Source organism: Mus caroli, chromosome X (assembly GCF_900094665.2).
Source record: "Mus caroli chromosome X, CAROLI_EIJ_v1.1, whole genome shotgun sequence".
Classification (NCBI taxonomy): Eukaryota; Metazoa; Chordata; class Mammalia; order Rodentia; family Muridae; genus Mus; species Mus caroli.
Genome location: NC_034589.1, coordinates 144,480,204 through 144,491,874, shown reverse-complemented (window position 1 = coordinate 144,491,874; position 11,671 = coordinate 144,480,204).

Genomic DNA, 11,671 nt, shown 5'->3' with positions numbered 1-11,671 from the left:
GAGGGAGGAAGGAAGGAAGGAAGGAAGGAAGGAAGGAAGGAAGGAAGGAAGGAAGGAAGGAAGGAAGGAAGGAAAGAAAACCTAGCCAGTAAAGCTTAACAACTGAACTGTCACTTATACCCTCTGGGAGAGACAAAATCAATTTTCTCCAATGGAGTGACTTTGGGTATATTAACCACTTCAGGATAGGACTCATGATCAGGAGTAATAGACCAAAATATAACAAACTCCAGGTTTTCTGTGTGCTTTTGTTTGGTTACAAGTTTTTTCCAGGGAGAGTATTTTGTTTTCTTGGTTTTAGTTGATTTATTGTTGCATTGAGTTTCTGGTTTGCTTGCTTGCTTGCTTGTTTGTTTTTTCGAGAAAAAACTTAAAGTTGAGTGGGGAGGGAGGCGGGATCTGGGGTGACTTTGGGGAGGGTAAGAATATTATCAAAATATATTTACATTTAAAACTTGTTTTAAATAATACAAATATTTTAAAAAGGGAAAAAGAATAGTGGTGTCATTTTTCTGATTAGTAACATCTCACTATACTTGAGGATATGCAGAAACTATTCCTCCCATGTAAGCTGTTTTTATACCTTTTATGCTCATTAAGTTCTCCCTTGGAGATCTGGAGTACTCCAGAGATATAATGAATGTTTAACTGGATATGTCACCATTTCAACAACTTCTTTAATCACACAAATGTACCCACTCTACAAATTGTGAACTCTGCAGAATCATTATCTGGTATTATATCGCCCCAAGAAGCACCATGGAGTCAATAGATTAGCAGACTAACTGGAGACCAACATAAAAGGTGTTGCCTCTGCTTTAATCATCAATTACAGTTTATTAATGTCTGATGGGGTGGTTACATAAGAAATGGCCTTCCTTCATATCTACTAATTAGTTATACTAACTAATTATACCTACAAATTGACCATCTACCCAAAGCAAGTACAGCACTATGCCAGCAAAGGAAGAACAAATTTTTAATTTGATCTTTCAAATGTCTTTATCTCTTTGAGATATGATATGGAGACAGTATAAAATTTTGGGTTCCCTGAAGGCTGCCCTGTTCAAATTCCTAAAGATGTATACCTGTTCAACTTGATTTTATACTACAATCTTTTTATCACTGAGATCTACAACCCACTTTCAGAAGATAAATACAAATCAAAGTCTTGAAACAAGAATAGATCAGATCCCAACCTTTTGTGAGAGTAAATAGCATACAAAAACAATGCATTGTACATGGGCTGGGAGCTTCAATCATCATAGTATATAAAATAAACTGGTCAGGAATGCTAGCACACATTTTAATTCCAGCATTCAGGAGAAAGAGGCAGATGGACCTCTGTGAGTTCCAGGACACCCTGGAATACATAGCAAGTTCTAAGTCACCCAGTGAGACCGTTCTTTTTGTTTGTTTCTTTGTTTGTTTGTTTGTTTGTTTTTTACTAGACAATTAGAACCAACCAAACAAGATTGAACCATGTTAGAAGACACTGTTAAAGGACCAGTGAGATGACTCAGTCAGTAAAAGCTCCTTCTTCCAAGCCTGACAACTTAAGTTTTATCTCTGGAACTTGCATGGTGGAGGGAAAAACTGACTCCCATATGTATTCTCTGACTTCATATACATGATGTGGCATATTTGAGCTCATGAACATACTAATTACTAATTAAGTAATTCATTGAAGTGGATTCATTAATTGGGGAAAGGTAAATGGGATAAATTTTGTGAGAACTAGGGCACACAAACACATTGTAGTGTTTCAAAATTACAAGCACTCCAATTTTCAACTGCACACATGAGGCATTCCCACTCAGGAGTCCAAAATGATCTTGAAGTAAGTGCCTCCAGAGTTTCTGGTTTACTTAATCTGAGTGAGTAAGACCTGAAGATGTGTATCTCTAACAGGTTCTCAAGGATGCTGATGCTACACTACCCTATAATAATTTCCCATCTAGGGACCAGGATGAAAAAATGTGATCCAAGGTACGACCATCCATGCATTTCCATTGCTAGAAGCAGAGAACTAACCACATATCATAGGCTGAAAAGTAGAAGATGCTCCTTTCTTTTTTCTTCTTCTTTTTTTTATTGAATATTTTCTTTATTTACATTTCAAATGTTATCCCCTTTCCTGGTTTCCCCTCCAGAAGCCACCTATCCCATCCTCCCTCCCCCTGCTTCTATGAGGGTGCACCCCCACCCACTCACCCACTCCCACCTCCCTGCCCTGGCATTCCTCTAAAATTGGGCATCAAGCCTTCACAAGACCAATGATTGCCCAACAGGGCCATTCTCTGCTAAATATGTGGTTTGAAGTCATGGGTCGCTTTGTGTGCTCTTTTGTTGGTGGTTTAATCCCTGGGAGCTCTGTGGGTTCTGATTGGTTGATATTGTTCCTCTTCCTATGGGGTTGCAAACACCTTTGGCTCCGTCAGTCCTTTCTCAAACTCCTCCATTGGGGACCCCATGCTTATCTAATAAACCATTGGCTGGGAGCATCCACCTACGTTTTTGTCAGATTCTGTCATAGCCTCTCAGGAGACAGCTATATCAGTCAGCATGCATGTCTTGGCACCGTCAATAGTGTCTGCATTTGTTGTCTGTATGTGGGATGGATTCCCAGGTAGGGCAGTCTCCGGATGACCCTTCCTTAAGTCTCTGCTCCATACTTTGTCTCCATGTTTCCTCCCTTGAGTATTTTGTTTCCCCTTCTAAGAAGGACTGAAAAATCCACACTTTGGTCTTCATTCTTCTTGATCTTCATGAACCCACACACCTATGGTCACTTGATCTTTGACAAAGGAGCTAAACCATCCAGTGGGGAAAAGACAGCATTTTCAACAAATGGTGCTCATTCAACTGGTGGTCAGCATGTAGAAGAACACAAATCAGTCCATTCTTATATCCTTGTACAAAGCTCAAGTCCAAGTGGATCAAGGACCTCCACATAAAACCAAATACACTGAAACTAATAGAAAAGAAAGTGTGGAAGAGCCTCAAATACATGGGCACAGGGGAAATTTTACTGAACAGAACACCAATGGCTTGTGCTGTAAGATCAACAATCAACAAATGGGACATCATAAACTTACGAAGCTTCTGTAAGGCAAAGGACACTGTCAATAGGACAAAAGGGCAACCAACAGATTGGGAAAAGATTTTCACCAATCCTACATCTGATAGAGTGCTAATATCCAATACATACAAAGAACTCAAGAAACTAGACTCCAGACATTCAAATAACCCCGTTAAAAATGGGGTACAGAGCTAAACAAAGAATTCTCAACTGAGGAATACCCAATGGTCGAGAAGCACTTAAAGAAATGTTCAACATCCTTAGTCATCAGGGAAATGCAAATCAAAACAACCATGAGATTTCACCTCACACCAATCAGAATGGCTAAAGTTAAAAACTCAGGTGGCAGAAGATGCTGGTGAGGATATGGAGAAAGAGGAATAATCCTCCATTATTGGTGGCATTTCAAGCTGATACAACCACTCTAGAAACCAGTCTGGACATAGTACCACCTGAGGACCAAGTTGTACCACTCCTGGGCATATACCCAAAAGATGCTCCAAAATATAACAAAGACACATGCACGACTATGTTCATAGCAGTCTTATTTATAATACCCAGAAGCTGGAAAGAACCCAGATGTCCTGTAACAGAAGAATGGATACAGAAAATGTGGTACACTTACACAATGGAATACAGCTATTAAAAACAATGACTTTATTAAATTTGCAGTCAAATTGATGGAAGTAGAAAATATCATCCTGAGTGAGGTAACCCAGGCACAGAAGAACACATATGGTATGCACTCTCGCTGATAAGTGGATATTAGCCCAAAAGCTTGGAATACTCAAGATACAATTCACAGATGACATGAAGCTCAAGATTATGCTCCTTTCAATAACACTGAGCTCTTATTATGACTTGATAAACAATGAACTTGAAGAGGGTAAAATTCCCCTTTTGTATTTCTCTTTTTCCTATTTCTCATTCTGTCCTTGTGTCCTGCAACTTTCTCCTTTCTTCCTAAGCCAGGGCCTACATATTTATATATCTCTTTGCTTGCCCATCTGTCTCTGTGATTATGTGCATGGACAGATACATGTCTTCTTATACATCTCTTACTGTTCCCATATTTTTCCCTGCACATGCTATTATAGTAGAAAACTCTATTCACATTTGAAATATGAGGAAACTATTAAATTGACTTTTATGTCTTATATCTTTAACATTGAAGCAAGTAAAAGGAATATTTTATATTTTTCTGTGAAGACATAAACTACTAAAGCCTCTTGATATTTATCTTAGGACAACTCTCAACATGGTTAATGTGAAAAATGTGGAAATATTTTCATCTTTACCTATCTAACAGAACTGGTCGTGGTGGAAGGAGTATCTTGATTCTTTTCAGTGCACTAAGTAGTTTAATGTTAAATGCATTCTGGGAACTTAAAGCACGGCTAGTATGACAGAAGAAATTAATTTTAAGTAACTACATATACCTAGTGGCCACATCTGAGACAAATCATCCCCATGATAACTACCTTGAACACTATATAAAGTACATCTACAGGGTGCAGCAACTCTCACATTCCTCAGCATCAAAGTAGAAACACAGCCCTCCTCTCCCTGACCCTCTCATGAATCTAATGCCACAGGAGCTGAAAACCTCCTCTCCAGGGAAGAGCCTAATTATTTGAGTGTACCCGTTGGACCACCTCTATTTGCTCAACTTGAACAGAGACCACGAAGTCACAGCATGAACATTCCAGTTACACTTTAGTAGACACAATCAATCTTCCCACACCTCATTGGTCACTAAGTCAGAAACAAATCTTACTACTATCCTTACGGAAATTTTCTCAATTCCTGTTTGGATGATTTGAGCTCTCATGCAATCTCAGAAATTCCATGAACCTCTTAAACTATGATTGCTTTAAACTCACTCTGATTTCAAAACAAATAAACACATGAAGCACACACCCTTTCAAACTAGTGTCAGCCCCTCCTTTACAAACTACTATGACAGTGCAGTCTCAAATTCCTTGGTTTTAGCTGGCTGAGAATTGAGTTTGTGTGTGAACTGAATTTACCTGGGAAGAATTCAAAATCCAGGTTACACAAATTGAAAGTGTTAAGACATTTAAGTCCATTTTTAACTGCTGCTCAATAATTCTTCCCTCACCCAAGATTAATATAACTGACCAAAGTTCCCTGGAAGGAAACTGATTTTCCTCAATGTTTAGTATGCCATCTATGTTAATAATTAGACCTTGCATTCATATGGTGTTTACTAACATCAATCACTTTCATTAAAGATGACCTTCAGTACTTATAATACTGGCAAATGAGTAATATAGGTTCATTTTTACAGGTTAGGAAAATCAGTCTGAGTGGCCAAATCATAGCAAATATATCCACTGACATTGTCAGGTAGAAATCTTCAATTTAATGTATATAGAAGAAAGTTTGGGTCAGTTGGCTGGATAATCATATCAAATTCTCCACTGTCTTAAACATAAAACACAATACACTTTGAAAAGCAAGGTTGACATTTCATATTAAATTAACCACATGGAACACAGGTCAGGATTCTCCAAGGAAGATTAATAGAAGTAGAATTTGAGAAAATACATTTTGAATCTTTGTCAAGCACATGGGATTTATGTTTTTAAAGTTTCCTGTTGTTATTATTTATTATTCATTTTTATTTTTCTGAATTAAGGGTTGGCCCAATGTTTGAGGGTTACATGATGGCAAGAGTCTTCTCTGAAACTGCTTGAATCCTCAAGCCCTCATTAAGTATTTGACATGATAACTTTTTTAAGCTTTGCTAAGTTTCTATCCAATTAGTATAATGTATGATAATTCTGTGCAGGAAACTTATTGAAACACTCTAAACCTACAGATGAAATTTACTTACCCCTGAAATTGACCTGTTTCAAACACTGAGCTGTATTTTCAGTGACAAATTAAGAAACAGTTTATGGCCTGAATGCAAAAGTCCCTTTCCCTCTAAATTAAATCCATATAAGTAGCACAGAACTTTTACAGTCTTCATTTGAAGTTTCAACATGAAGTGATATTCTGTTGAATACACTTCAGGTAGCCATGGCAACAATGATTATCACCACATACTACCAACGAAAATACCACCTGCATCTAAATCTAATCCAATCCTTTAATTAAAAAGAAAAGTCAAGTTCAAATTTCCAGTTGGTAAATTTGGGAGATAACTTTAAAAAATTGGGAGGGAAATCTATTTAGACATTGCTTCTGTGTGTGGTTTATAGTTTTTTTTTTTCTTTCTTTCAAGACAAGTGCATTTTGACTTTCTTCCTGCCCACATCAGAACCACCCACACAGTTAAGTTTCTGGGGAAACAGGGGTGTTAAAGTTTTCTTTTCTAAATATTCATCAGTAATGAGAGCCCCCAAAACAACCCCCCACACACAAAACTATTCTTCTCAAACAGTTATCCATGTACAGAAGAATTTTAGGTTTGTTTTTAGTTTCTCTGCAGTAAGGAAGGAGGTGGATTGAAGAAAAGAAAAATACTAGAAAGACAGAAGAGAAAGGAAGCTACAAAGGGAAAATGGGTGAATAAAATAAGGAAAAGGAACACAGGATCAAAATAAGAGCAAGCTATTTAAAGTGAAAGAAGAAAAGCAGGGCTGGGGGAAAGTGGTATGTGCAAAATTCATGGAAAGTAGAAGTATATTTCCATACATGACTAGAAGAGAAGGTTTTGTAATTCTCTGTTTACAAGGACAGGGTCCAGTATTTCAGTTCTTGTTATTTCCATGTCTTTTGCTCTGTAACTGCAGTACCCACCCTATCAGACTAGTGAAATAGCCATATACATTTCTCAGACCAATACCTTATTACCATGCATAATGAGAGCAGAGACTTGATAGGTGTTTGTACAGCTATGCTTGCTTGTTCCCTTATTACTGCTGAGAGATAATTCCTAGACTAGCCTTTCTGAAGACGACACATATAGAGGTTAGGTAATCTTCTCTTCGTAGTCAAAGCCATCTTGAAGCACCTGATATACAGAGCTTTATCAGCCAATATCCAAATAGCTGCAGCTGACTACAAATATGGGAAGGGACCCTCACTGAATCCACTATAGTAAGAGATCTCCTGTGGAGGTTTCTTATGTAGCATCACTGTAGCATAGGAAATGAAAATGATGCGTTCTACTCCACTGTATTAGTTATTTTTATCATATAATGTTTTATAGATATCAAAAATTCATGGAAAACACAGCATAAAATGTAATCACTAAAATACATTTTTTTATTTTAATTTAATAGTAGTTGTTAACTGCTAAATAAAACCTGGGACATTTTCCAAGATAAGGTCAATGGAATTCTCCAACTAGAGAAAACTTGGAAAGGAGCCAGCTGATCTTGTTTTAGGATAAATTGAATTTAAGTAATTAAGAGGACACACGAAACCTTTATCCATATTCGCTAATGTTGCACCAACTAATAGACTAAAGGAGTTTGCAAATTCTCAGGTGCCCTCTTAATTGAAGCTGAATTGCTATAACCATAAAACCCATTTTCTCCAACTGTGGGCTTGCGGGTAAATGGGATAGGTGATCCCTGATGCATCTCTGCTGCCAAGTGCAAGAATGGAGGGCAACAGCTGCTATCAACACCACAATCCCCAGTTCACCATGAAAATAACAAATGGATTGTCATCTGAAGAAAAAAAATCATACCTTGAAAACACATGTGGAGAAACACTGCGTTCACCTTCTGTAAACACTCCTGAAACCCCACAAGAAAAGCAATTGGTAAAGAAACTTCTATAAATATCTCTCTCTCTCTCTCTCTCTCTCTCTCTCTCTCTCTCTCTCTCTCTCTCTCTCTCTCTCTNTCTCTCTTTCACACACACACACACACACACACACACACACACATGTATGTATATATGTATGTATGTATGCATGTATGCATGTATTTTTTTTCAAATGAAAAGTGGTTGGCAGGAGGACCTGCTTTAGAGGGTCATTTGCCAAGAGGTATCTGTATACTAAATGAATCAAGCAATCCTCTCTGAATTCCAAGTAACATGTTTGTTTAATCAAAGACCCTTTTAGGTATGTAGCGGAGGCAATGGAACAAGATCATGTTGAAATAACATCAAATGGATTCTTGATTCACTGCACAAATCAGGGAATAGTACAATGAAGAATCTTTTAGGCATTTTATTATGACCTTGAGAAGCATTTTTGATTGACATAACTTGAAAGGAAATTTTAAAAAATAAATAGCCTGAGAGAACATGAAGGAATTCCAGCTTTGTATTTCAGTTTTTGTCTAATTTAAACATGGTTCACATGGTGTGAAAAATTCAACAGTGTCTCTGTGCTGCAACAGGACCACATTCTTTCTCACACATTACCCAGGTGGACAGCAGGGTAAGGAAAAAACAATGGTTGTATTTACAACGATGTTCTTAAGTACATAAACAATGACAAGGCATATGTTTGATTCCATTAACCTTTTCTTTCTTTGTTGTTTTTTTATTATTTCTTTTATTTTGGGGGAATTTATAATTACTCCATTTCCCCATTCCTTTTCCTTTCTCCAAACCCTCTCATATATCCCATATATCTCATCTTTCATGACTTTTTTCAATAATTGTTGCATATACATATATTTCTTAAATACATAAATACAACCTACCCAGTCACTGTGTGATGGTTTTATTGGTTTCTAACAGGATTGGAAGGTGACTCATAGAAATCCAAGGAAAAGCAATGGAGTTTTGAATACTTGGAGATTTGTTCATACATTCATTTATATATTAATTCAAAATGTCATTAAAATGATCATGCACCAATGCTTACAGGGCACCTGCCTTGTTTTAAGTGTCCTAGATGCTCAGGTGAAGGAAGCTCTTTAATGGCATTTGCTGGAAGAAATGTTCACCTTGTAAAAAAATAAAGCATTTAACAGTCTTTACAATCTAACAGCAGATACCACAGAGAGTGTAGTAGGATGTGTTAAAAAAAAAGAACAACCTAATCTACTTGAGGAGTCAGGACAGGGAGGCTTCATGGTAGAGAAATTGGTGCCATTATTAAAGAATGCACACACAACCACACACACACACACACACTCACACACACACTGTAAAACACAAAGTAGAGTTCAGATGAAGAGGGTAGAGTAAATGGGTCTTGCCTCATAAGTCTAGTCAATAAGCTCATCATGTTCTAAGACTTCCATTAAGAGGCCCTAAAATCTCAATGTTAAAATTTAGAACTTTAAGTACATGAAGATTACTACAAAAGAACATACATCAGTAACTGTTATCACATGGAGGCACAATATTTGTAGAACATCTATTAGAATCCAGAAACTGTGTTCATCATGGTATAGTATTTGCTGTCCTATTTTCTTCAACTCATGTGAAACCTTTGAGATTTATAATTGGCAGAATTTTCATGTCTACAATAAAATTTCCTTTTTAAAACTGTGTTTTAATTCTAGACAGGGTCTCTCTGTGAAAAATCTGTGCCCTGGAACTCTCTTTGTAGATTAGGCTAGCATCGAAATCACAGAGATCAGCCTGCCTCTGGTATTAAAGGCGTGTGCCACTACACTCGGCTTATAAATTTTCCTTTATATTTCAGCTTTGCTCTCTAAAAGTAAGATAAAACTTTAATTGGAAAAAAATTATATGTTAGCAAAGAAGACAAAATTAGATGCCTTCGACCCACTGGGGTTGTTATTTCATGTATGTTAATGCTAAAATACTGAGAAAACCTAAGATGAATACATTTCCTCTCTCTCTCTCTCTCTCTCTCTCTCTCTCTCTCTCTCTCTCTCTCTCTCTCTCTCTCTTCACTTAGAGAGAAGAAGACCAAGGACAGTTGCCACTGGCTAAGGAACACAAATGCCTTCCATTTTCTCAAATGAGTTCCTTGGAGTTCTGATTAATACCATTACAGGGAAATGGAATTTTCTCCTTAGCACATACCTTCTACTCTTTGCTTTCTAGAGAATAAATACAAGTCTGACAATTGAAAATAAACCAATGCAACATTTTCAAATATTTCTGAAAATTACTTTAGTGTATAAAGAAACGTAAGCCAGAGAAATTAAGGGGCCATGATTTACAAACTAGAGTTGGTTATTTGTACTGCCAATGGTAGTTCTCTGTTTTGAAATTTTAAAACTGAGTAGTCATTTTCTTGATATCAATCCTTCAAATACTCCTTCATGGAATTATCACTATGAGACAAATTAGGAAAGCGAGACTCAGAGAGGTTTGGGTAAAAATTGTAATTGAAGTAGCTAAAAGTAATAGATTCCTGCTACCTATGACTAAACTACTTTTGCTTGATTTGGTTATTAGAACATTATTTTCTAAGCGCTCATGGTAATATATGTCTGCAAAGCTATTACTTACCAGGCTGAGGTAGAATAATTACCCTGAGGCCAAGACTAGTCTGGGCTACAGTGTAAAACTGGCTCAAGGAAACAAAATCAAAATCTTTAGGTTTTTTGTAATTTTTTAAACAAAACAAATGAAAAGAGAAGTGCATAGAAGAAACTCATCTTATCCTTTCAACTTGTAAAACCAGTGAGAACAAAAAACAGAACAAAACTAGCCTGAGTACAATTGAAGAAAATTATGGACAGGATATATATGCTCTTTAAGGCAAGGCATCAGTCAAAAGTGGAAGGAATTGTATTCTCTTTTTATATTTCTTTTTCCCCTGGAAAGTAATTTATACCACAAATGTCTTAACTTACATATATGTTACTGCATATGACCTTCATAGCTACTCTATACATTAAAATGAAAATTCTCATTTGATCAATTATAGCATTGAGTTTAAGGCAGATAATGAACTTCCTGGAGCACATAAGCTGTGTGTAATTGATACAGCATTCCATGAAAAGCTTTCTGATCCTAAATAATTCCTTACAACAACACACTATTCTCCTTTCATGCTTTAAGCCAAAGGGAAACAACTTCAGAACTAAATGAAAAATTAAAAAGGCTTGATGGGATGAATAAGCAGGTGAAGGCACGTTAAGCATAGCCTAGCAACTAGACTTTGATCCCTGTAAGGCAGTTAGTGGAAAGAGAGAACTGTCTCATACAAGTAGTACTTTGCCCTCCACTTGCATGCCCTGCTACATGCATGGGTATGCCCCCATACACGATAAATAAATAAGTGATATACAATTTTTTTTTGCTTAAGAAAATTGTATTTTTTGTAAAGAAGAATTTTTGATACAATTATTTAAATATGGCAAACCCCAAGATAATATTTAAAGATCTCTATTTTAAGCTCCTAAATTACATTTTACAATAATTTAAGATTCATTTTTTTAATTTTTAATATTTTTATAACGTATTTTCCTCAATTACATTTTCAATGCTATCCCAAAAGTCCCCCATACCCCCCTCACTTCCCTACCCACCAATTCCCATTGTTTTGGCCCTGGCATTCCCCTGTATTGGGGCATATAAAGTTTGCAAGTCCAATGGGCCTCCCTTTCCAGTGATGGCCGACTAGGCCATCTTTCAATACATATGCAGCTAGAGACAAGAGCTCCAGGGTACTGATTAGTTCATGATGTTGTTCTAACTATAGGGTTGCAGATCCCTTTAACT